We start from the raw sequence: 25,902 nt of genomic DNA, 5'->3' as shown, positions 1-25,902 counted from the left end.
GCCGGGGGCGGTCTGTGACCGCTCCTGGCACATAGTGCCAGATGTCAACTGCGATAGTCAGCTGACACCCGGCTGCGATCGGCCGAGCTCCCCCCGTGAGCGTGGCCGATCGCTATGATGTACTATCCCGTCGAGGGTCAGATAGGCCCAGGTCACCTCGACGGGATAGTACGTCTAAGGTCAGAGAGGGGTTAAATATAAATACATATATATGTGTCTCACTGACATATATATATATAAATATATATATATATATATATATATATATATATATATATATATATACATATATATATACATATGTTTTCACAAATATTTGAGCCCATGGATCCATTCTATGTCCATTTTGCAAGCCGGCGAGAAAATCACGCTGTACAGTTGCCATACGGATTACATACGGAGGTTTACATGCGCAAAATACGCAGCTACACCTTGCCTACGGATGACATACAGATCACTGTTCAGGGAATATTTCGGCATATTTGGTCTGTAAAAAACAGACCATATTTTTATACATTGTGTGTGACTCCAGCCTTAGTGTTTAGGGTGGGTAAAAAACAGTTGAGCAAATAAACAGATTTGCATCGTGTTATAATAAAGTGATATTAAGCATTAAATAGGTGGATATTTCTTTTTGTTTAGATTATAATCATTATTTTTAGTGTCCCATAATGACTTAATAGATTAAGTGACCTACTATTTGATAAAGAATACCTAATAAGTTAGAAAGACATGCACAACCTTGTAAAAATGAAACAAACAAAAAGCAAACTTAAAAAAGAATGTAAGTATTAGCAATTTTTCTATCATTTAAACACAATTTCTCATATCAACCTCTTATTATTTTCTGTGGCTACTTATAAATACAGATCCTTGTGCTGAAATCAGTGTTACTGCCAGATACCACATAGGATAAGATAGTAATAGGGACACTTAATGTATTTGGAAATAAGATGCATGAATTATGATGGAGACTGGTCTGTAGTTTAGAGAAAACTGATTAAGATGTAGACAAGGTTAATTATTCCTTTGAATACACAAAGATTGCTGAATATGGAAGATCTAGGGCTGCAGTTACTTTTTGTTGAATCAGATGTCAAGGGTCACATTTGGTGTCACTAGTATTGTACAGAAGATGTTAGGGGTCACAGCCTCTAATCAAAACGTCTATGCCAAAAATTAAGCCCTGCTTGCTTGCAGATAATTAATTTAAGAATTGATGGAAAACTAAAACACTAGAAATTGGATTTAAACTACCGTAGTTAGATTGTGTTATAATAGTGTTGCAATGGACTCAATGCAATGGAGGAAGAGAGAAATATTATTTCAAGGTACATTTCCATGTGGGTGAAAACAACATATATGTAGACTTATGGCCACAATAAGAAGATTGATTGACAATGAATGATTAAGAAATTAATATAAATCAAATCAAATGCACACAGCTGTTTTTTTTCTTGACTATTTTGTCAAACAGCTGCTTTTTACGCAAAATGCAGTAGGTCACTTCAGCTTTTTACCCCATTGAAAGCAATGAGAAAGTGCAAAAAATGCTACAGAAAACTCAGGTATCAGGTTTTGCTGCATTCTTGGTTCCAAAACCAATCAGATTTTTTTTAAATGCACTAAATTTTCAGAATGCACAAGAGACAAACGTACCCTGACAAAAACTAAGTAAAAAACGTGACAAAAACGCACAAAAAACATTGCAAAAAACACGGCAAATGCTAAGCAAGACCTTTTTTTTTATGTTTCTTCTTTACTGACGAGAGAGCAGGTTTTGCCTGCAGAATACAACTCATCAAAAACGCAACATATATAATTGTGTGCATTGTATCCCATTACCAAAAAAACAATAAAAATAACTTTATAAAAAACGGCAAGTGTGAACATAGCCTAAAAGTTGCTTCCATCTGTAAAGACACTTGTAGTAAACATGACACTGATGATGATGAAAGACAGTTTTGCATTGATGATAGAAAACAATGCTGGTGATCTTCGGTTTACTCAGACATTCAAAGGTCTTTGTTCTTTTTTCTGTGGGGATGAACAAAACCCTAATAGAACAAGGCCTTCCTGTCAGAAATACTGGCAGATTGATGAATGAACTCTTGGATTTCCAAATTTCTTGATGCAGTGCAAGTTTTGGAAGGTTTACTTCATTCTAGAACTTTAGAGTTAAGTTTGTAGTTCAAGTTGTATGTATTTAGGTTACATGTCTTTGTTGAATGTTTTCACTTGTTATTTTTTGTCATTATAAACTCATAACCTATGGTCTAAGCTGAATGCATAGTTACAATCATATACATGGACATTTCAGCATAGAAAATATTTTACAATGAATGTTTGGACTGCTATATACATTTGATGTTATATGGAGGTACAAAAACTAAAATAACTTTTTTCATCATCTGATTTAGTGATCTGCCTCAATTTTTCTTTTCAGTTTTTTTTTTTCTGTGTAAAAGTTTTGGGGTGATAACCTTGGAGGTTTTGCACCCATCTTTGTTTGGAAACTTGCTGCTTTTAATTTTTTAACATATAGATGCATAGATAAATTGAAAATCAGAGCAGCACTGTGTACCAGTAAGACAAATCAAAGAAGGCTGTACTTCTCCAATTATAACTTGAAAAAAGATCAAACTATATGGACTGAAACGTTAGTATGTTCTAAAAGAGTCCTCACGTTTTTATCATTGGAACTTTTGAGCGCTGCATTCTTCTTTCTTTGCCTATGGATATAGATAGATAGATAGATACATAGATAGATAGATAGATAGATAGATAGATAGATAGATAGATAGATAGATAGATAGATAGATAGATAGATAGATATAGATCGTGTTGTGAGGTCGAAACGTTGCCCCACTTGGTGCTGGATTAAAGCCCACAATTTTTCCTTGAACTGGAGTGCTGCCTGATTTTTTTCCATTTAGATAGATAGATAGATAGATACATTGGTTCATGGATATTCTTATTTTTATTATAAGGGGGATTATTTCTCTCTTAGTTGGTGTTTTTTAAGTTTACAATGTGGAATGATATGGAAATGGTCCAGCTATGATGTGCCAAGATCCAGCCCTGAGAGCCAGACTGAGGACTATAATGGATTTGTTGTGCTCAATCTTTAATTGTTTTGATGTCTTTTTCATCGGACACAAAGAAAAAAATTGACATTGTTGTTTTTTTTGCTGCGTAATCAAAAATATTGGGCCGCCACCTGTTTTCTGTTAATTATTCTAAACAGCTCTCTATAAATCATAACACCGGACAATAAATTAAACTGTCAAATGCAGAGTCAAAGGTTACGCACGGAAAGTTAGGGGTCACACAGCGGGTGTGAAAGATCATTCATTGTCAAGCACCATTGGGAGACGTTCTATTGGGACAAAAGGAATGGAAAAATCAAAGCAGGGAGGAATACTATGAGACACTTTAACTGAATGCACAAAGGCAATCAAATTGACATGTCATTGAACCTCATTGCTGACAACCCGTTCTGCTGTCTAGCTATGCCTCATCTGAAATCCTCTCTGTTCCCCTCCATTCTCGTTACCTAGAAACCTAATGGAATGTCCCATTTTTCAGTGCATGGCTTAAAGTAGCTGTAACTTGTGCTAGACCTGCACGAAATTCATCCATCATGGAGAACCAATGCTCCAGTCTTGCAACTCCACAAATTAATTTGATCTTAATTGTTGTTCTGCTTGCTGTTTGTTAACTGACAAGAAGAGCTGATGTTGGTCTACATTCTTACAGGGCATCCGCCGCCTACCCACAGCGAGATTACCATTATATCATCCGGTGCCTATTCACAGAGATGTTCCCATTGTATTAGCTCAGACAATCTTCAGCCTATTAGTTTCTTAGAAAGTTGTGACATCATCAAAAGTTTGGACAGCAAAAGCCTTCATACCTCATGGAAGTGGGTGTAACCTAGTGAATTGGACTGGCAAAGAGAAACAAAAGAAGAAACAGTACCCCAAGAACCAGACAACAAAGTACCAGTACTATAAATAGCACAAAGGGTGGAGAGATTAGTTACAGAACTTGAATTTGGGTCCAGGCAAGTAAAGTTAAGTTTTGCATAAGCATCCAAGTATGATTAAAGCACCACTACAGCTTTTTATTTATTGCAGCCCTGAGTGGTGCTACTAATTTATATTCCCTGCCCCCTAGTCTTACCTGCTATCTTTATCTTTTATATGGTTGGTCTCCAGCAGTTTGTGACCAGTTTGCTGAGCGACCCAGAAGACACAACTCATTATAAGTCTTTGAGAGCTAGAATAAGGTTCTCATAATCTTACATTGAGAGTTTGTGACCTTTAGTTCTGACACCCGGTCAGTCAGAAATTGTAGTCACAAGATGTTGGCGCAGGACCCAAGCGGCATCAGGAACAGCTGAAGACATAGGCTGGCCAGATTAATACTAGCATCAAGAAATGTAGATAAGTTGCACCACTCCAGTGCTGAAATATGAAAAGAAAGGCTCGAGTGGTGCTTTAATTACCTAACACAAATCTAGCTCATAACCCTAGATGAACTACACTTTCATCCATCCATCCATACATCATTCCTTCCTCTCTTCCTCCATTACCTTACAATTTTAACCTTTTCACTTGACAAGATGTAATAATACAGCATGTAGTGGGTGTGGCTGTATAGAACGGGTTCAGGACAACGCTCCACACAGGTTTTGACTATGCTGTACTTGAACAGTAGCAAATGGAGATAGCAATTGATTGTCATAAGTTTGACTTCATAGGAGATCGTGATTTTTACTATATACTGCAAAACTGAACTACTGACTACAGGTTCAATAAAAAAATTAAACATTAACCCCTTTCCAACATCGGGCATAATAGTACACCGAAGTTGGACTCCCTCGGTTTGTTGTGGGCTCCGGCGATGAGCCCACATCATTCCTAGGACATGTCAGCTATTTTGCACATCTGACGTGTACCCGGAACAGCCGTGAATGGAATCGTGATCCACCCGTGGCTACTAACCTGTTAAATGCCGATGTCAAACACTGACAGTGACATTAAACAAGCGCTTCCGGCAATCGCGCTGGAAATCCACCCACCAGTGACCTCCGTCATGTGATTGCAGGTCACCGGTGGGTTGGCATGACAACCAGAGGTCTCCTGGAGACCTCTATGGTTGTCACTGCCAGCTTGCTGTGAGTGCCGCCCAGTGGTCGGCGCTCATAGCAAGTGAGTAATTCAGCTACATATAGGCGATCTGATTATCGCCTATATGTAGCTGAGCCAATCGGGTTATGGAAGCTTCTAGTATTCCATGGAGACTATTGAAGCATGTGAAAAGTAAAAAAAAATAATTTTTAAATATAAAAAAATTAAAAAAATATAAAAGTTCAAATCATCACCCTTTCGCCTCATTCAAAATAAAACAATTTTAACATACAGATATTTGGTTTCCCCGCATTCAGAATCGCCAGATCTATCTATAAAAAAAGGATTAACCTGATCGCTAAACGTCATAGTGAGAAATTACTTTTTTTTTGTTGCTGCAACTTTTCATTAAAATGCAATAACGGGAGATCAAAAGATTGTATCTGCACCAAAATGGCATCATTAAAAACGACAGCTCAGCGCACAAAAAGTAAGCCCTCACCCAATTGGAATTGGTATTGGAAAATGGCGCAATTTTTTTTTAACAAAGTTTGGAATTTTTTTCACCACTTAGATAAAAAAGAACTTAGACATGTCTACGAACTCGTAATGACCTGGAGAATCATAACAGAAGGTCATTTTTAGCGTTTAGTGAACCTAGTAAAAATATTTTAAAAAAGTGCGGGATTGCACTTTTTTGCAATTTCACCACACTTGGAATTTTTTTTACCATTTTCTAGTATGCAACATGGTAAAAGTACAACTCATCCCGCAAAAAACAAGTCCTCACTTGGACATTTTGATCAAAAAATAAAAAAGTTATGGCTCTGGGAAGAAGGGATGCAAAGAATGAAAATGCAAAACCAAAAACACCTCTGTTCGTTAAGGGGTTAAAAAAAGTTTAAAAGATTTAAAGTTTGGATTGCTCTCCTTTTCCCAATGAATACATAAATAAATAAACCATTTTGGCATTGCCATGTCTGTATATGCTTACACTATCAAAATATAAAATTATTAACGCCAAAAAGAAAAAAACTAAATTACATTTTTTGGTCGATTCACTTCCAACCAAATAACGTGATACAAAGTGATCAAAATGAGTTATGTATCCTAAATTTATGCCCATAAATGCTAATGCTCTGCACTTTGAGAGGAATATCTCATAAAGGTCCATTAATGAAAAAAATGTAAAAATTTACCGGTCTTTTAACCCCTTAGTGACGGAGCCAAATTTTTGAAATCTGACTAGTGTCACTTTATGTGGTAATAACTCTGCAATGCTTCAACAAATCCCAGTGATTTTGAGACAGTTTTTTCGTGACACATTATACTTTATGATAATGGTAAATTTAGGTCAATATGTTTTGTGTTTATTTATTAAAAAAAATCAAACATTTGAGAAAAATGTTAGAAAATTAGCAATTTTTAAAATTTTAATGATTATCCCCTTAATCCAGATGGTCATACCACAGCAAACCATTAATAAATAACATTTACCATATTTCAGCTGTACATCAGCACCATTTGTAAAATGTTATTTTACTTTTGTTAGCATTTTAGGAGGTTAAAAAATGTAGCACCAATTTTTCATTTTTTTCAAGGAAATTTAAAAAAAATTTTTTTTTAGGGACTTATCCATGTTTAAAGTGACTTTAGGGGTCTCACATATTGGGAAACCCCCAAACATGATACGATTTTAAAAACAGCACCCCCTGACATATTGAAAACTGCTGTCAGGTAGTTTTTTAACCCTTCAGGTTCTTTACAGGAATTAATGCAAAGTGGTATGACAGAAATGAAAATGTGTAATTTTACCACCTAAATGCCTCTAACTTCTGAACAGAATACTATAGCAGTCAGACTCTAAGGCCGCTATTTGGTCATGAATTGGCATGGCAAACATCAGGACCACACAATCAAGATTTGAGGGCACCAATTTGGATAAAGAGGAAGCCCTCACACTCTGTTAACCATTTATAATGATGAAGTCACTATTTACAGCAGCATCTAAGGGGTTAAACAGATTTGGACGGTGCAAACATTGATCATGGCTGATACAGCAAGTTGTCAGCTATAGTGTACAGCCAACAGCTGCTGGATTGTTACCTGTAGGGGGAGGCTATTCTCTTATATCTCAGGTCAGTTAAAAGACATATTGGCTGTCATTAAGGGGTTAAAATGGCTATACTAACAAGATTTAAATTACAAAGTTTAAATTTTTTTACAGCCACTAAAATAATAAAAAATACAATTTAGTATCATTGTAGTCATACTGAATAATCATCTTGGCAGGTCATTTTACCTGCGCAAAGAACACTGTAGAAATGAAATTCAAAGAACAATGGTGAAATTGTGGTTTTCCTTTTTCACCATGTCACCGTACTTTGGCATTTTCTCTCATATGTCAATACATTAATTTATTTTTCGGACTATAAGACGCACCAGACCTTAAGATGCAACCCAGATTTTCAGAAGGAAAATGGGGAAAAAAATTAATGCATCAAATGGGGGTCCATCTTACAGTCCTGAATTCAGCTTACCCTGGGGGGATCAGCAGCGCTGGTGGAGCGGAGTCACAGGGGGTGTTTGATGGTTCGGCGATGATATGACCCAGACTGGTGCGGCAGGTTAGGCGATGCTTGGTGGTGTGGGGGCTCTGGATTTTCACAAAATGTCAGCAGAGCCCATGCACATCCATTGCTGCAATGTGGTGGTCTCCACGAAATCCCATCCGTTGCAGAGATCTCAATCTGCTCATGCGTCACCTCCGGCGGCTATTTTCCTGCAGGCCACAGCATCAAGGCAATGGAAGTGCACAGGCTCCGGGCTTTCACACAATGTTGCCGGAGCCTCCCGCATCGCTGAGCAGTGCCGGGATGGGACTGAGATCATCACCCTGCAGATTCGTACCACAGGGAGAATCACTCGACTCCTGCTGTCACCTCGCTAATTTTAAGTACGGTACATTCCAACTACAAGACCCACCCCCGTTTTCCCCCAAATTTTTGGGAAAAAGTGTATCTTATACTCCGAAAAAAAGGTATATGGTAAAATGAATGTTATAAGTCAAAACGAGTCCCACAGAAAAAACAAGCTATCTTACCTCTATGTCGACAGAAAAAAGAAGAACGTTAAGGCTTTTGGAAGAAGCAATGTATGTGAAAAAAATGAAAATTAGCTGCATTATTAAGGGTTTAATGTATTTTCAATATTATTCAACATTATCAATACATTTTAAAATATCTATTTTGATCCCCGTTCTGGAATCCGTCCAGTGTTTTTTCCAGTATTCTACAACTGAAGGACACAGGACACATACAAAGCACTAATTAAAGAATTGTTGCTATTATAGTATTGAATGGCCTAATGTGAGTCATGTCTTGAAAGGGTTAGTTAGAGAATGGATCACAAAGACTGATTTGCAGGTAGCTTTCTCTCTGGGCATAGTACTTATCATCTGGATAGTACAGCTAGAAGAAGGAATGTGTAATGACTATTTGATAAGTGTCTTCTCACACCCTGAGGTCTTTTATTGGCAATTTGCGTCCTGCAACGAGAAAAAATCAGCTGGAAAGACTTTATTGTTTTGTATAGTGGAGAGGAGTGTGAAAATATTCCAGTATTGCAGATGGTGTCACTCGTTAGTCTTGAACATATACACTTGGAAGTATTGTTTTTAGCCTATCAAGCAAAGCCAAAATGGCCTATTTTTAGAGGCAGATTCACAGCTTTGCTAGAATGAAATAATTAAATGACTTGTCCTTAAAATAAAAGCTCTTTCCTTCCCACATCTGATAGAGATGTAGCTGTGGAGGTTATTGGTGACGTGCAAATGTCTACGTTGGAACATTTTCTTTTTCTTTTACATTTTTTTGTTTTGTTTTGCAGCTTTTTAAATGAGTGTTAAGGAATAAATGTTCAAAATGTCTTCTCAGTGGATAATGCTTTACAGAAAAGGGAATTTTCTGGGCAGAAGTCTAAGACCAAACATTTCTTTTTATATAATCTTCTATGTCCTAAGGAGATAGAAAAATAGAAATAGAAAAATAATAAAGTTTACTGAATTAAAATATTGTGTTTAAAGAGTTATTTCCATTTGAACCCTTAATTTATTATGCCCAACAAAATTGTCTGATAAACATTAAATTAAAATGTATACTCAAAACATATATCCCACTCCGATTTTATGTTTTTTTTTCTAATCCTTCTAATGATACTATGGCCTCAAGCTCTAAGCAAACAGGGTCAACATGGTCTCTCCTATTTGACATATTAGAAGGATAGAGGATGGCCATGCTAAAGTCCATCATCGTTGACATCACTGTCTTCTGACCATTTTAATGTTAGTATTGAAGGGCTATTGGGAAAGCACATACTGGGACATAAGCAGTAACTGCATGCCTGGCAAATTCTCAGCAATTTTAAACAGGAGAACTTGACACCTGGGTCAAAAACATCAAAGAGAATCATGCCAGCAAATTTGCACGAGATATGAAAGAAAAACAATCTAATAACATCTATAGATGGAAAAGATCTCCTACCCAAGATCCCACTCGGATACGGTCCACATCAGTGTCCTCTGTTCCATCAGACGTCTTTGTTCTACTGATCTAGATTTTGAAACACAGGCCAGAGATCTCAAACTGAGATTCATTGATCGGGGTTATAGCCAGCGATGTGTTAAGAGTGCCTATAATAGAGCTAGACACACCTCCAGGATTGCCTTGCTATATTCATCCCGCAGACCATCCCCCTCTACTAAAGTTCATGTTATCACCAACTACCACTTCCAAGCTAATAAGATGAGGAATTCACTAAAAAAAGCATCGCCTTTTCTCCTAAATGACTATACTTTGGCCAAGTCCCCCTCTCTATTGAACCAAGCATCACCTATCGTCAACCAAAAAATTTACGCGACAGGTTAGTGAAAAGTCATTACCAAAATGATCCACAAACTTATCTCAATGAGACGCAACAGCGGAAGGGCAGTTTTCCATGTGGTCACTGTGTCGCCTTCTCTAACATGGACAGGACAAACACATTTTGTAATTCTGCAGGATCAAAGGAATTTACAATCAGCCATTCCATTAACTGTGAAACTAAAGCAGTTACTGTATGTACTATGCTGTATGTCCTTGCCCGAAAATTTAAGTTGGGCTTGCTACCCGCCGGCTAAAAATACTATTTCGTGTACGCATCAATTTAATCACTGCTGCCCAGAAGGAAAAGGACATTTCTGTTCTTAAAACTATACTGAAACATTTTAAAATGTTCCATAATTGTGATCCACCAGCCCTAAAGATAAGAGGAATTGACAAAATTGCCCCTTTTATACGTGGGGGCAATATCAGTCAAAGGCTGCCACAGAGAGAAACTAAATGATATGGACTCTCAATACCTTATACCCCCACTGTCTAAATGAAAATATCAGTTTCACTCCGTTCCTCTGACCACCCAGTCATCCAGCTGGTTCTTTTACTGTTTTTTTAGCATTTTAATATTTTAGTAATTATGAGCACTTTATCTTCAGAATTATAATCTTTTTCTCTATTATTGGTCTCATCACTTTTTTGTGTGTTTTAATATATGTTTATTAATACTTTTTTTTCTACATCATATGTTCAGTTTACTCATTAACATTGCTTTACGTTTCGGTCAGAACTAACACATCCTGATGTCCTGTTCAATGACGCATCTCCTCATACAAGACTTATGGGACAGTCGCCCAGCACTTCAATGTTTCGTTACATGGTTATCCATTTATGGACATCAACTGTATGGACTATCAATATATCTTTTTATGCCTGTCAATGCATTTTCCAGTTCACTAAGTTTTCTATGCCCTAACAAACAGGTAAACTCTGAGGGCTTGAACATATTATTTCAGAACGCCAAAGTCACTCAGTAAGCACATGAGCATGCTCGGATAACACCTTATCTGAGCACATTCGCTTATCACTAATAAAAATACTTATTATATGATAAAAATTAAAGGGGCTGTTCAAACAGTTGAAAAAACATTCAGAATATTGTAAAATAATAAAAAGTAATACCTTACTAATCCCCTGTTGTCCCTGCTTATGTGTCACTGATATCTGTACTTCCTGTTCTGCTTAGATGGATGCCCTGCCAATCACTGTCTGCAGCTGTGACCAAAATGTAAATTTTACAGCTAGTGATTGGCTGCAAGTGTCATATGTCTGTCAGCATAGATCAGGAAGTGTATAATCTACTTTATTTGGATAGACACAGGACCACTGCAGCCAATTAAAGGCCAGTGCAGTGACCAACACATCCCAGATACATGCAGTACAGCAGATAGACATCTAAATAGATCAGAAAGTACAGAAATCACTGGATGATCCAAAAACTTCAAAACAGGAGCAGCAAAATGAGTTTTCCCTCTTTTGTAATGTAAGTGGTCAGAGAATCCCATTTAAAGATATTGATATACACAGAACAGTCTCAAGATGGTAAGGAAGAAAATGTGAGAAAAAATGCCAATCAACTTACTGGAAAAATATTGAAAAATTAGGCAAAATTTTGTAGCACAATTAATATTGATCTTAAATTTTTGCATCTTATTATGCCACTGACAAATCTTTATTCCCCAGCTAATAATATTTTTTAATTTAGTTCATCACTTGAGAAGTCATCTTGTGCTATTCACTTTTTAACACATTACATCTACTTTATGATTTTGTAACAGGCAACACTTTTTAGTCCCAAAATATGTATCAAATTCCTTATGTGCAAAACTGAGACAGCCTCAGTCACAAATGAAAATTATTGATGGTCTGCACTGAAATGATTTACCCATGAGTGACTCCCATGCTGAAAACGGCAACAGAAAATGCACACGTGAGAGCCACTGAGCGCTGGCAAAAGAAAATATATAGTCTGGGCGCTCCAAAACTATCAATATTAAGTCAGTTTAGCTCTTTGATTAAAGAGTTTAATCAATCACCATCCAAAGCTGTATATTAATCACTTTATCAGGCAGGTGATGCATTGCTAGTTTTAATAGGATCCATTTATTTTGATTCCTACCTACTTCATCTTAGCAAAAGGGTTTTCCCAATCAGGGCTTGATAAAAGGAGGTTAGAATCTAAACGGAGAGAATCCGCTTCCGACAGCACTTCATTATCAGCTGCAGGCCCTGACTTGGTCAATTTATTTATGGCTGAATAAAGCTACATGAAGTGAATCTTTTGGAGAGCAGTGCGGTGTAGCTTAGATAAACATAAGCCATTTATTTGCTTTCACACCCGACAATCTCATGATATATGATCCAAAAGAGTCTCTGCCTCTCTCTACCTTTGTAGAACTCTTTTTCTATAAGGTTTGTAAGGTTTATATTTCACAGCACCAATTATGGCATATGCTAAATAAACTTTGGAATAATGTTGTAAATTAGGAAAATAATATACAATACTTAAGCTAAAAATGCTGCGGAGCTCATGTATAAAAAGGTAGAAAATTACCTTTCTAGAATTGTAAAAGTCACACATCACCTGCGAAGAAGTCAAGAGAGTATAGGTTAGTTTTATATTCCTAAAATAGATAGCAAATACTTTTAACTCCTTCACCCCGAAGTCTATTTTCATCTTCCTGACCAGGCCAATTTTTACAATTCTGACCAGTGTCACTTTATAAGGTCATAAATCAGAGAGTCATATCGCACAAAATAGTTAATGAATAACATTTCCCAAATGTCTACATTACATCAGCACAATTTTTGAAACATAATTTTTTTGTTAGGAAGTTATAAGGGTTAAAAGTTGACCAGCGATTTCTCATTTTTACAACAAAATTTGCAAAACCATTTTTTTAGGGACTACCTTACATTTGAAGTGACTTTGAGGGGCGTATATGACATAAAATACCCAAAACTGACATCATTCTAAAAACTGCACCCCTCAAGGTGCACAAAACCACATTCCAGAGGTTTATTAATCCTTCAGGTGCTTTGCAGGAAGTTTTGGAACATGTAAGGAAAAAATAAACATTTACTTTTCTTTCACAAAAATTTTCCTTTAGGCCTATTTTTTTTTACTTTTGCAAGGTTAATAGGAGAAAATGGACCATACAATTTATTGCGCAACATATCTTGAGCATCTCGATACCCCATATGTGGGGGAAATCTACTGTATGGGCACACAGCAGGACTCGGAAGGGAAGGAGCGCCATTTCACTTTTTGAATGTAAAATTTGCTGGCATAAATAGGGGATGCCATGTCATGTTTGGAGAGCCCCTGATGTGCCTAAACAGTGGAAACCCCAACAAGTGGTGTCACTTTGGAAACTAGACCCCTTAAGAAACTTGTCTAGATTTGTATTGAGTGCCTTGAACCAACAGGTGATTTAAAGAAGTTTATAACGTAGAGCTGTGAAAATAAAAAAAATCACATTTTTCCCAGATAAATATTTTTTAGCTCCAAATTTTGCATTTTCACAAAAAGGAGAAATTGCTCCATACAGTTTGTTGCTTTTGATTGAGTAGATACCCAATATGTGGAGGAAAACAACTGCTTGGGTGCATGGCAGGGCTTGGAAGGCAATGAACACCATTTGACTTTTGAATATAGAACTTACTGGAATAATTTGAGGACGCCATGTCGCATTTGGAGAGCCTTTGATGTGCCTAAACAGTAGAAAACCCCAACAAGTGACACCATTTTGGAAACTAGACCCCTTAGGAAACTTATTTAGATGTGTATTGAGCACCTTGAACCCACAGGTGCTTCACTGAAGTTTACAACATTAAGCCTTGAAAATAAAAAAAATCAAATTTTTTACTCATAAATCTTTTTGAGCTCCAAATTTTGTATTTTCACAAGGGTCACAAGGAGAAAATGGACCACAAAATGTGTTGTGCCATTTCTCCTGAGTCCACCGATAGCCCATGTGTCATCTAAAACTACTTTTGAGGCACAGTGCAAAGCTCAGAAGGGAAGAAATGCCATATTACAGTGTAGATTTTGCTGCATTTGTTTGAGCGTTTCATGCTACTTTGGCAGAGCCCCTGAGGTGCCAACACAGCAGAACCCCCCATAAGTAACCCCATTTTACAAACTAAATCTCTCAATGAATTCATCTAGTGGTGCAGTGATTATATTGACACCACAGGTGTGTCACAGTCTTTTATACCATTGAGCAGTGAAGATAAAATAATTTACATTTTTGCCACCAAGATTGTATGTTAGCCCCGAGTTTCACATTTTCATACTGGGAAATGGGTAAAAATAGCACTAAAAATTGTCCCACAATTTATAATTAATGTGGCAATACCCCATATGTGGCTGTACAGTACTACTTAGCAATTCGGAGAGACTCTGGCGGCACAGCACACTGTTTGCCTCCTGGAATGCAGATTTTCCTAGAATAGTTTGTGGACTCCATACAGAGCTCCTAAGTGATAGAAGAGCAGAATCTCCCCACAAGTGACCCCATTTTGAAATTCTAACCCTTTGGGAATTTATCTATAAATGTAGAGAAGATTTTGACTCCATGGGCTTTTTCCAGAAACAGGCAGCAGTGGATATTTGTGAGTGAAAACTGCAAACTCCCATTGTAGTGACCAGTACGTTATGCCCAGCACATGCTTCTGGGGACATGCACCTTTAAGTTAGGCAGGTTCTCATCACTGTAGAGATGCCAAGCATGTGAGCACTAAATATGGTTTAGCAACACTGGGGCTCTGAAGGGAGGGGGGCATTTGGATTTGGGAGCAGAGAATTTGCTGAATTTCTTATGGGGGTTGAGGATCCATTTAGCTTTTCTGGAGCCTTTGTGCTACTAGTAACATTGAAGCCCCTATATTTCCGTTAACGGATGAGGAACCTGAGTGGGGACTTGCTTTTTTTGTAGATTGAGTTGAAGCGTTTATTGGGAATATTTTACATAACATTTATAATCACATTTATCTGGCACTCTACGCTGACCACTTACTTTGGGGTTTCCATCTAAATTTCTGAGTGAAATGATTCAGATGAAACCCCCGAGGGATCAATTCACTATAATGAGGCAGCAGAGTTACTCTGGACTCTTATCAGTGGTGTCCTTTTCAGAAGTGCGCAAAACTATGGCCGAAAGAACTTTTATGCAATCCTAAAAAGTCGTATCACAGGTCAGATGGCGTCCACATTGCCACCATGTGCCTTATAGGGAATCTTCTGCCAGAGGTTCCAATTAAATCACGTATTTCAGAGATTTACATGGAAACCCCGATGCGAGCACTCAGTGCAGACGCAGGATAAATGTGTGTCGAGCTTTACTATGATCTTTGGGAGGCAGAATTTAAAAAAATCAACAGCGGGTGAAAAATTGGTTTTATTTATTTTTTTAGCAAAAAGCAGGTGTGTTCAACGAGTGATGAAGGTAAAAATGCTGGATTCATTGTGGCTACTTCTCCCTGGTCCATGTGAGGTGCTGGTGATCACGCAGGATGTCAAGATAAAAAACATGGTGAGCTGATTTTTATTTCCTCTACTTTATTTTTTACGCCGTTCCTCGTGCAGTATAAGTAATTAGGCGACTTTACTCTTCAGGTCGGTGCAATTACAGCGATACCAGATTTATATAGAGTTTTTATGTTTGGCTGCTGTCACACACACATTTTTTTATTGCAAAAAAGAGTTTTTGCATTACCATAGTTTGGGAGCTATAATTTTTCCAGATTTCGGCTGACAGAGTCATGTTATGGCTTGTTTTTTGCGGGACGAGCTGATGTTTTTATTGGTACCATTTTGGGGCATATGACATTTTTTGATCGCTTTCTAGTCTGATTTTTGCGAGACAGAATGAACAAAAACCAGCAATTCAGAAATGGCTCTATGGTTTTTTTTATACTGTTCCACGTGTAGCAAAATTGGTAAGGCAGCTTTATGCTTTGGGGCAGTACAATTACAGCGATGCCCAATTTATTTTTTTTAATGTTTTGTCGCTTTTACACAATAAAAACTATTTTAAAGAAAGAATAATTATTTTTGCATTGTTTTATTTTAAGAATTATAACTTTTTTATTTTTCCACTGATGAAGCTGAATGAAAGCTTGTTTTTGGCGGGACAAGATGACATTTTTAGCGGTACCATTTTTATTTACATTTGTCTTTTTAATTGCGTTTTATTGCCCTTTTTGTTTGGTTGTATGATTATAAAGCATTGTTTTTTGTCTCATTTTTTATTTATCTTTTTTACTGTGTTCACTGAAGGGGTTATCTAGTGAGACAGTTTCAGGCTGCCGTCACACTATCAGTATTTGGTCAGTATTTTACATCAGTATTTGTAAGCCAAAACCAGGAGTGGAACATATAGAGGAAAAGTATAATAGAAACATATGCACCACTTCTGCATTTATCACCCACTCCTGGTATTGGCTTACACATACTGATGTAAAATACTGACCAAATACCAACGTTACATGCGCGTCAATACCAAATATGTGTAGTTTTTTTGTTTATTTTTTTATTTACATAAATAAAATGTATTTATTGGAAAAATATTTGTTTCTTTTTTTTTCTTTTTAGGAATTGTTAAAAAAATATCTTTACACTTTTCAACTTTTTTTTAACTTTTTTACATTTTCGCAGGATGGGACATCACTGTGTTACATCAGATTGGTGATCTGATGTTCTGCAATTCATCTGCACTGCAGAACATCAAAGCAGTGACTGACATGCAGGGAAGCAGGTATCTCAGATCCTTCTCTGCCGGAACTGAGAAGCCACCTACCCTGATGGACTCTGTGGCTATCTTGCAGCCGGGGGTCTCCATGGAGACCATCAGAACAACGCGACCTCATTGCGTTGTCCTGATGAAAGTATGCAGGGAGCCCACTCCTTGCACGATGCTCCTCGATGTCATTGTCACTAGTGACAGTAGCATCAGAGATGTTAAATGCCCGCGATTGGTGCTAGCACCGATTGTGGGCATTGTCGCAGGATGTCAGCTCTCAGATAGAGCTGACACCTGCACACCCGATCACTGCCGCACTCAGCGTGAGGCCTTGCGATCGGTGCACTTTACCCTTACTGCTCTTTGCGGGAATGCAGCTCCCCCAGAGCAGTACATGTACGGTGCATGTTGGGAAGAAGTTAAATGCAGTACATGTATTATTTTCTCAACTATGTTTACTGCACTGTACACTACATAAAAATAAATTGTGCATTATTAATTATAGTCAATAGTTTGTTCATGTTTTTAGGCAAATAGTCAAGTTTTCAGCGCACAGTGGCCTCAATTAATTAAGAATGGTGTTTTGCGTGCTAGTCTCTTTGATGGGTGTGCAGTAATAAAACGTGTCTGAGAGGCTTTACCCAATTAATGAATTTAGCACATCTTATCACTGGTGTGCGCATCGCCAAAAATGTTACTGCAGCAACTGGAGTAACATTTCTAGTGTAAGGAATGCTGGCACTTTTAATGAATTTGTCAGACGGGCATTGAAACGCCCCATTCTGGCCCAACTCCACCGAGCTCCACTCATTTTGGAGTTGACCTAAACTGGAGCAAAATTACAAATTTCTGGTGTAAAAATCATGATGAATTTGTCCTGGCTGTACCTGTAGGGTATACAAAGGCACCATTAATACACCAATGATCTATAGCCTCTTTGCCAAATAAAAAATACAGCAGCATTATAAATTGAAAATGGTGGGTGGGGAATAGTTGTAGATTTAGCAATGGAGACCAGAAGGTTCAAATAGGTTGACATATTAGGGCATATGTTCATCACAGGTGGATTTCTCTAAAATGGCTGCAGTTCTAGATGAATTGAGCCATCTATGTATTACATCAATGGCTACTTGCCTGAGTCTCAACCATGGCTTCCCACTGCAAACATCTGATCATTATGGTGGCTCTAAACGTAAATCGTTGTCTCTATTAAGACAAACCTTTTTTAAAACATTGTAAAACTTTATAAATTGATATTAAAGGCATTGTCTTTGCCTGATGGGACAATCTTATATACACTGATGATCAGCTGATAAAACCAGTAAGACCATTGTATAACCAGTAGCTGGAACTCGGAATCCATTCAAATTCATTTGTGATCATATAATATACGGTTGCATAAAAATACTTTGCAAGAAACCCTTTTCTTCACCACTGTATGAACCGACTAATAGATGGACTCTTAAATATGGAATCTTCCTTTTTACATCAAAACTTCATAAAAAGATTGAATTTAAGGTTACTGTCAAGATGGGAAACCTCTTTCCATAAAGCGTTTAACATTTAAGGCACTGAAGGGTTGTAAGAGCTGTGACAGTGCCATCTGCAGTTAGTGGCATCATTGACCAGAATCCGAGCTAATGCCATTCCATACACTTAACCCCCCAGACATCTTTTCATTTCAATTTTGATTCTAGCAAACTTTTTTTGTCCAAATTGAATTTGCCAACTGATTCTCTCAAATATGCCTTCAACAAATTGGGGGAAATTAATTCATCTTTACTAGACTCTTAAAATGAGTCAGATTTATCATAACGATCCATGCTAAAGAAATATGGAGCATTTTTAGACTTTTTAGTTTTATTTTAAACCATTAGAAGTTGGCTTTCTTTTTATCACAAATGTGCTCCACAATTTTGGCGCATGGTGTTAACACAGAAGGACACTCCCTTGTCTGCTAAGCTGAACTCCTTTTGAACAAGGCCATGGCCTCTTGTCGAACAACGCATAGAAAGTGCCTTAAATCAAAAAATGAATTAAATAATCATGAAATACAAGATTTTTACACAACTTTTGCCAAGACTCTGGGGCATTTAGCTTGAAAAAATGTCCCCCATAATTCTTTATTTCTCTTTAGAAGGTTGTTCAGCAGCTGAGTGTGTATCATACTGATCTGTGCCCTAGCTGCTGCAAGACAATGTAATACAAATACCACAGATTCCCACTCTTAGAACATGTTCACATGTTCAGCATTTAATTTACATTAGTACTTGTAAGCCAACACCAGGAGTGGGTGAAAAATGCAGATGTGGTGAAGTGTTTAAATTATACTTTTCTTCTCATTCTTCCATTCATGATCTTGGCTTACAAATATTGATGTAAAATACTGAATGTATGACCATGGTCTTAAAATGATCAAGGCATTTCATATCAATCAATCAATGAATGTGCACAAAAATTTACCCCAATCTCACCAAAGGAGGGTGCAGAAGTAGTTGTGGTTCATATTATAATGAATAATGTAGATCTTTCGATAAATTATTAAGAACATGAGAGGTCACAGATGAGTTTTGTAGCTGGTGTTAAGACATGTTGCTTTGATATGGTCACAGAACTCATCAATGATTTCTGATATTTTTTACTTTACAATTTTGGATACTTTATTCCAGCATAAAAGTTCAAAAAATCCAATCAATGACAGCTCTACAGAGGAATTCATTTAATTTCCCAGAGAAGTTTTAATTGAAGCTTTTGTTTGCAAGCTATTATGTCTCGGATGTATATGTATGTTTAAAAATACATGTTCTTTTCTTTGGTTGTGTTGGGACAGGTGTGATACAAAAGCTTTAAATGGAGCAGAGGATCTATCTTCTGGGGCGCAGATCAACATTGTCCATGAACCCTTTTCACACTTGAAACACTTTTCACCACAATGAACAATTGTCCTTTTCTTACATGCAGACCTTCTTCTCAGTGTCCTATTCTCTCAGCTTCTTTTTCTTCAGGAGCCTTTGTGGCCAAAGCTGTTTTTTGCTAGTGCAATCTGCACCCCTTACCAGTATCACAACGGAGACAGTGAAAAGCTTCCTGCATTCACAGCCTGACAAGAGAATTGCTTTTGGAGTGTCCCCCTGCGTCCTTGTCTCCCCTTGTAGAGGACAGAAGGGAGCCACCTGAAAGGAGCTCTACATTTTTTTGCAATGCTCTTGAAGACAAGGGTTTCACACCTGAAGCCATTTAATGTGCCCCAGAAGCAGCCCTTCAAACCACTTAATTTCCGATTGCCTCTGAGCCTGCTGTATGAACCTATCATATCATCCAACTCTGTGGCGAGTGGCGAGAAAAAAAATAATTTTCCCACACTAGGAAATGATAGCAGAGTATATTGACGACATAATATACTATGTGTTCCCGGTTAACAGGATATAATGGAATATCTATATTTGAAACTTTTTGATTTTATTAAATTCTTTTTGTTAGTCTAAAAGGGAAACATTATCCTTACCTTTTTTTTTTCAATTTTAACACACAGTACAAATAAGGACTTCTTATAATGCCTAATAATAAGACTACTTTCTTCGAATTGGGGTCACGTATCAATAGAGTTGTTTGTAGAATTGAATGATAAATCTAAAAATAATTGGATAAATAATAGAGACGGCTTAATGCGAATATTAGAATATTAGCAAAGCATGGCTTCTGATTTCCATAACTGCAGAATATATGTGGGACTTCAGCTCTCTTCCCTTCACAAAGAGCTAAGCTTCCAATCACATGACACAATCCAAACAAGAGAGCAGCCATGTTTTTCTAACCCTGTACAATTCCTTTGAATGGAACCTGACATATGAAAAAATGCTTTTTACATGCAGCTATGGGGTTAATCTGCATGTTAATAGTGTTCTGAACCAGCCCAGTGCCTGCACTCAGAGCCCTGTTGTCGGGAGAAAATGAACTTTATTTTTTAGACAGTATTCAACACTGTTTAAAAGCAGCTACAGGGATTGGCAGATCAACCAAAATTATTTTAAAAGGAACAGATCTGCAGCACTCGACAGCTGCCACTAAACAGTGTGACCAAGCAGTGCCATATTGCACTCCATACACAGTTTACATTAGGCCTTTGCTGTTGGTGCACACAGCTGATATCACACTTATGTCCTTTTCTATGGATAGGTCATCAATATGAAAATTGAGGAAAACCCCCTTTAAATGGCTGCACAAAAATAGAGACTATGTGCTTGCTCTATGTGTGAGTTCCTCCCAACGAACTTACTTCCACATTTCTTTGAAATTATCTCTAGTGTATACATTAAAAAAATGGAAATTATTATGAGAGTCAATGGGGCAAGCACAAATGTGAATGGTGACGTACAGGGAATTTGATGGCGCTATTTAAACAACAGGAAATAAATCTTTTGTACTACAGATGTGAGATTGCAAGTAAAATAGCTTAATTAAAGACAGTTCTTGCACCTCTTACATATATAATGTGCATACGTAAATGTTCCTCATGTATACAATAATTTTATTACAACTGCTATTTTTTGTTTTAATCTGTATGTAGCCTTGCCTAAACTATGGCATAGACATAGAGAATCTACAGCCTGAGTATGGTCACAAGTAGATATTTTTCTTTCACTTTGCTGTGGTAACAGCTGCCTTTTCACATTAGACTGTGCACATTGTGCATCGATAGTGAGTCACCCCCTCTGCCCTCGGATTGGCTAATTCTGCTCACGTGATCAGCACTGAACATTATGAAAAGAAGAGGTATATCTTAGACTATCAACACTACAGCTAGTGATGAGAGAAAGAAAAGTGGTTATTAACATGGTGTATCAGAGGCACGGTGACACATAAGGAGAAAAAATTAATAATACCACTTATAGTCAAGCTCCTGTTGAATTTGGACCATGGATCAGAGGCTCCATCAGTCAACTCCTGGACAGTGTTTGGTGCAAAGTGGCATTGGTGGATGGAATGAGACATGATGTCCCAGAAGTGCTTGATTAGATTCAGGTTTGGAGAACAGGCAGGCCAGTCCATACCATCAATTCCTTCATCATGCAGCAATTGCTGACACACTTCAGCCACATGAGGTCTAGCATTGTAATGCATCATAAGGAACCCAGTGCACACTGCACCAGCATATGGTCTCACAATGGGTCTGAGGATGTCAACCCGGTACCTAATGGCAGTCAGCGTACCTTTGGCTAGCACATGGAGGCCTCCAAAGAAATGCCTCTCCACACCATTACTTACCCACTGCCAAACCAGTTATGTTTAAGGATGTTGCAGGCAGCAGAATGTTCTCCATGGTGTCTACATGTCTGTCACATGTTTCACATGTGCCCAATGTGAACCTGTTCTCATCCGTGAAGAGCCCGGGGAGAGAATGTCTAATCTACCATTTTTGGTGTTCTCAGGCAAATGCCAATCTGCACAGTGTTGGGCTATAAGCACAACACCCACATATGGACATTGGGCCCTCATTCCACCCTCATAGAGTTTGTTTCTGACAGTTTGAGCAGACACATGGATGTTAGCGGCCTGCCAGAGGTCATTTTACAGGGTTCTAGCACTGCTCCTCCTCTTTCTTCCTGCACAAAGAAGGAGGTAATGGTCTTACTGCTGGGTTGTTGCCCTCCTACGGCCCCCTCCACGACTCCGGGTGTACTGGCCTGTCTCCTGGTATCTGCTCCATGCTCTGGACACTGTGCTGACAGACATAGCTACCCTTCTTGCCACAGCTCGCATTGATGTGCCATCCCGGATGAGCTGAACTACTTCAGCAACTTCTGTGCGATGTAGACACTGCCTCATGCTGCTGTAGGTGATAGCAATCACAAAATGCAAAAGTGACCAAACCAACAGCCAAAAAGGATGAGAACAGAGAAATCATCAGCACCTGTAGAATCACTCCTTTATAGGGGTTGTCTTGCCGATTACCTATCATTTCTTCCTGTTGTCTGTTCCATTTGCACAACTGCAGCAGAAATTGATTCGGATCAGTGTTGTTTCACAACAAGACAGGTTGATTTCACAGAAGTGTGTTTGACTTAGAGTTATATTGTGTTGTTTAAGTGTTCCCTTTATTTTTTTGAGCAGTGTATATATACTTCCTAATGTTCCTAACTGTATATATATATATATATATATATATATATATATATATATATATATATATATATATATATATATATATATATGTACAGTTAGGAACATAAGTATATATACACTGCTCAAAAAAAAAAAAAATATATATATATATACAGTGGGGAAAATAAGTGAATGCGCATTTGATACATTGCCCATCTTGCAAGTTTTCCCATCTCCAAGGAATGGAGAGGTCTGTAATTTTTATCATAGGTACACTTCAACGGTGAGAGACGGAATCTAAGGATAAAAACAGAAAATCACTTTGTATGATTTTTAAGTAAGTAAATTGCATTTTATTGCATGAAATACGTATTTGATCACCTAGCAACCAGCAAGAATTCTGGCTCTCACAAGCCTGTTAGTTTTTATGTTTGTCTATCTACAGTATCTATCTACCATACTTTGGAACCCTTTCCAGCTGGTGAGAAACCTATGTACCGTATTTTTTGGACTATAAGATGCACCGGAACACAAGACGCACATCAAATTTTCAGAAGGAAAATAGGGAAAAAAATGTGTCAAATGGGTGTCCGTCTTACAGTACGAATTCAGCTTACCGGGGAGGGGTTTTGGCACAGGAGGAGAAGTGGTCACAAGGGTTGTTCGGTGGTCCAGGCTAGTGTGGTGGCCTCTGGGAAATCCCATCCCAGGCTGGTGCGGTGGTGCTGCTCTGTGGTCTGGCGGGGCTCTGCCGTCATTTTGCGACAGATGCTCTGTGGGGCGGCAGTGCTCTGTGGGGATGCAGTGCTCCATGGGGCTGCAGTGCTATGTGGTGCTGCGGTGGCCTGTGGGGCTGCGGTGGTCTGTGGGGCTGCAGTGCTCTGTGGGGCTGTGGTGGTCTGTGGGGTGGCAGTGCTCAGTGGGACAGGGGTGGGTGGCAGGAGATGTGATCTAGTTGCCAAGATCTGAATCTGAGCATGCGCCGCCCCCGGTGGCCATTTTCCCGAAGGCCACTGCATTTCAGGAATGGATGTGCACGGACTTCTGGGCATGCACGAAATGCCGGCGAAGCCCCACCACCCCACAGACCACCGCCACCGCTGCCTCCATCCCCCAGATCACCGGCTCCACTGCCCCCATCCCACAGAGCACTGCCACCGCTGCCCAACAGGCCATCACCACAACAGAGAGCCACATCAGCCTAGAAAGGGAGGCTGCAGCATTCGCCGCCACGGTATTTGTAAGTATATTCCGACCCGACTATAAGACAAACCCCCAATTTCCCCCAAAATTTGGGGGAAAAAAGTGCATCTTATAGTCTGAAAAAATACGTTATTTGCCATCATCATTGCTGGGAGGAAATGTATTTATACTTTTTATACTAGATATAAAAAATAAAATTTGAGATACCAATTTCTGCCTTCAGAACCGGTCCTCTGTTGCAGCCAGTATACACTTCTGTGGCCGGCATCCTCGGTCCAGCTTCTCCTTGATATCTCTGTCATTTCTTAGGCCCTGCGACATCATGATGTCTCGTGAGATCTAGTCACTAGTGATTTAGTGACCTTTCATCACAGACTGTGATATGGATTGGTTCCCGAGTCACAATATCTACAAAGAATATCTTCTTTTTTTATTATCCAGCCATCTACAATTGCATATATATAGAAACTTTTCACACTGCAACCATGTTACCATTGACAGAAGAATTACAAAGGTGCTTTGCTCAAGGGAAGACTATTGTATTAAAGCCTGCAAAATGATGATTATTTTACACTGAAACTGAATCTGATATTCCGCTATGTATAGGACTGCTATTCGAGATGACAAGATTGGCCTTATAGCTCCATCTGTCTATGAAACCAGTTATTCTGCTGGTTGTAACATATGTTCTGAGAATCTGAGAGGTTGAAGGTGCTTTCTGTCCAGCGGCCATTTACCTACCCCATTTTACAAAGATGGAGAGGGCAATAATTTATTTTTTTTTATAAGGTCAGTAGAGATTTTAATCTCTTTTAAAAATATTTCATCTCTAGTCCATCTATCTTATTCCTCCTCATTTATAACAAAGGACATTACTGAATTTGTCCTTTTAAAATGGACAGAACAAATGTCTCATTGTTCCTTTATTACAGCCAAATGTTGCCTTATACAAGCTCAATTTCATTTTTCTTTTTCTTCCTCTGAGGTAACAGATTAATAGGGAATTCTACTAAAATACTTACAATAAATACTTAAAATTTTACCGGGCACATTCTAGCATCTAAATGACGTTGTCCTTACCGGAAGTACCTAAGCTAAACTGTGTTTTCTGACCTGGACATTGCATCGAGCTATGACCTATAGATGAGGCTAGTCTAATTGACACAGTAATATTATTATGGGCCAGTTAACAGGACACAAAGTCAATGTAGATATCTGATTATTTGGAGGTTTCTGGTTATACCCCCTCCATACCCCCAATATACATCCACCACTGCTGAAACTCGCAGTCACGTCAAGGTAGAGCAACAAATCACAAGTAGGATTTATTAGTGAGATTAATCACACACTGAAAAAGTGAAGAAAATGAATCCGCTCGCTATAAAAAGCAGTGACCAAATAATGTTATACCCTGAAAAAATATATTGTGAAGGTAATGTACTGATTGTAATTATAAGCTTATTAGTAGTTTTGAGCATTCCGATACCGCAAGTATCGGGTATCGGCCGATACTTGCGGTATCGGAATTCCGATACCGAGATCCGATACTTTTGTGGTATCGGGAATCGGTATCGGATCCATATTACTGTGTAAAATAAAGAATTAAAATAAAAAATATTGATATACTCACCTCTCCGGATGCCCCTGGACATCACCGCTGGTAACCGGCAGCCTTCTTTGCTTAATATGAGCGCGTTTAGGGCCTTCCATGACGTCACGGCTTCTGATTGGTCGCGTGCCGCTCATGTGACCGCCAAGCGACCAATCACAAGCCGTGACGTCATT

This window comes from Ranitomeya variabilis, chromosome 5 (genome assembly GCF_051348905.1).
Source record: "Ranitomeya variabilis isolate aRanVar5 chromosome 5, aRanVar5.hap1, whole genome shotgun sequence".
NCBI lineage: Eukaryota > Metazoa > Chordata > Amphibia > Anura > Dendrobatidae > Ranitomeya > Ranitomeya variabilis.
This window is presented reverse-complemented; position numbering follows the sequence as displayed.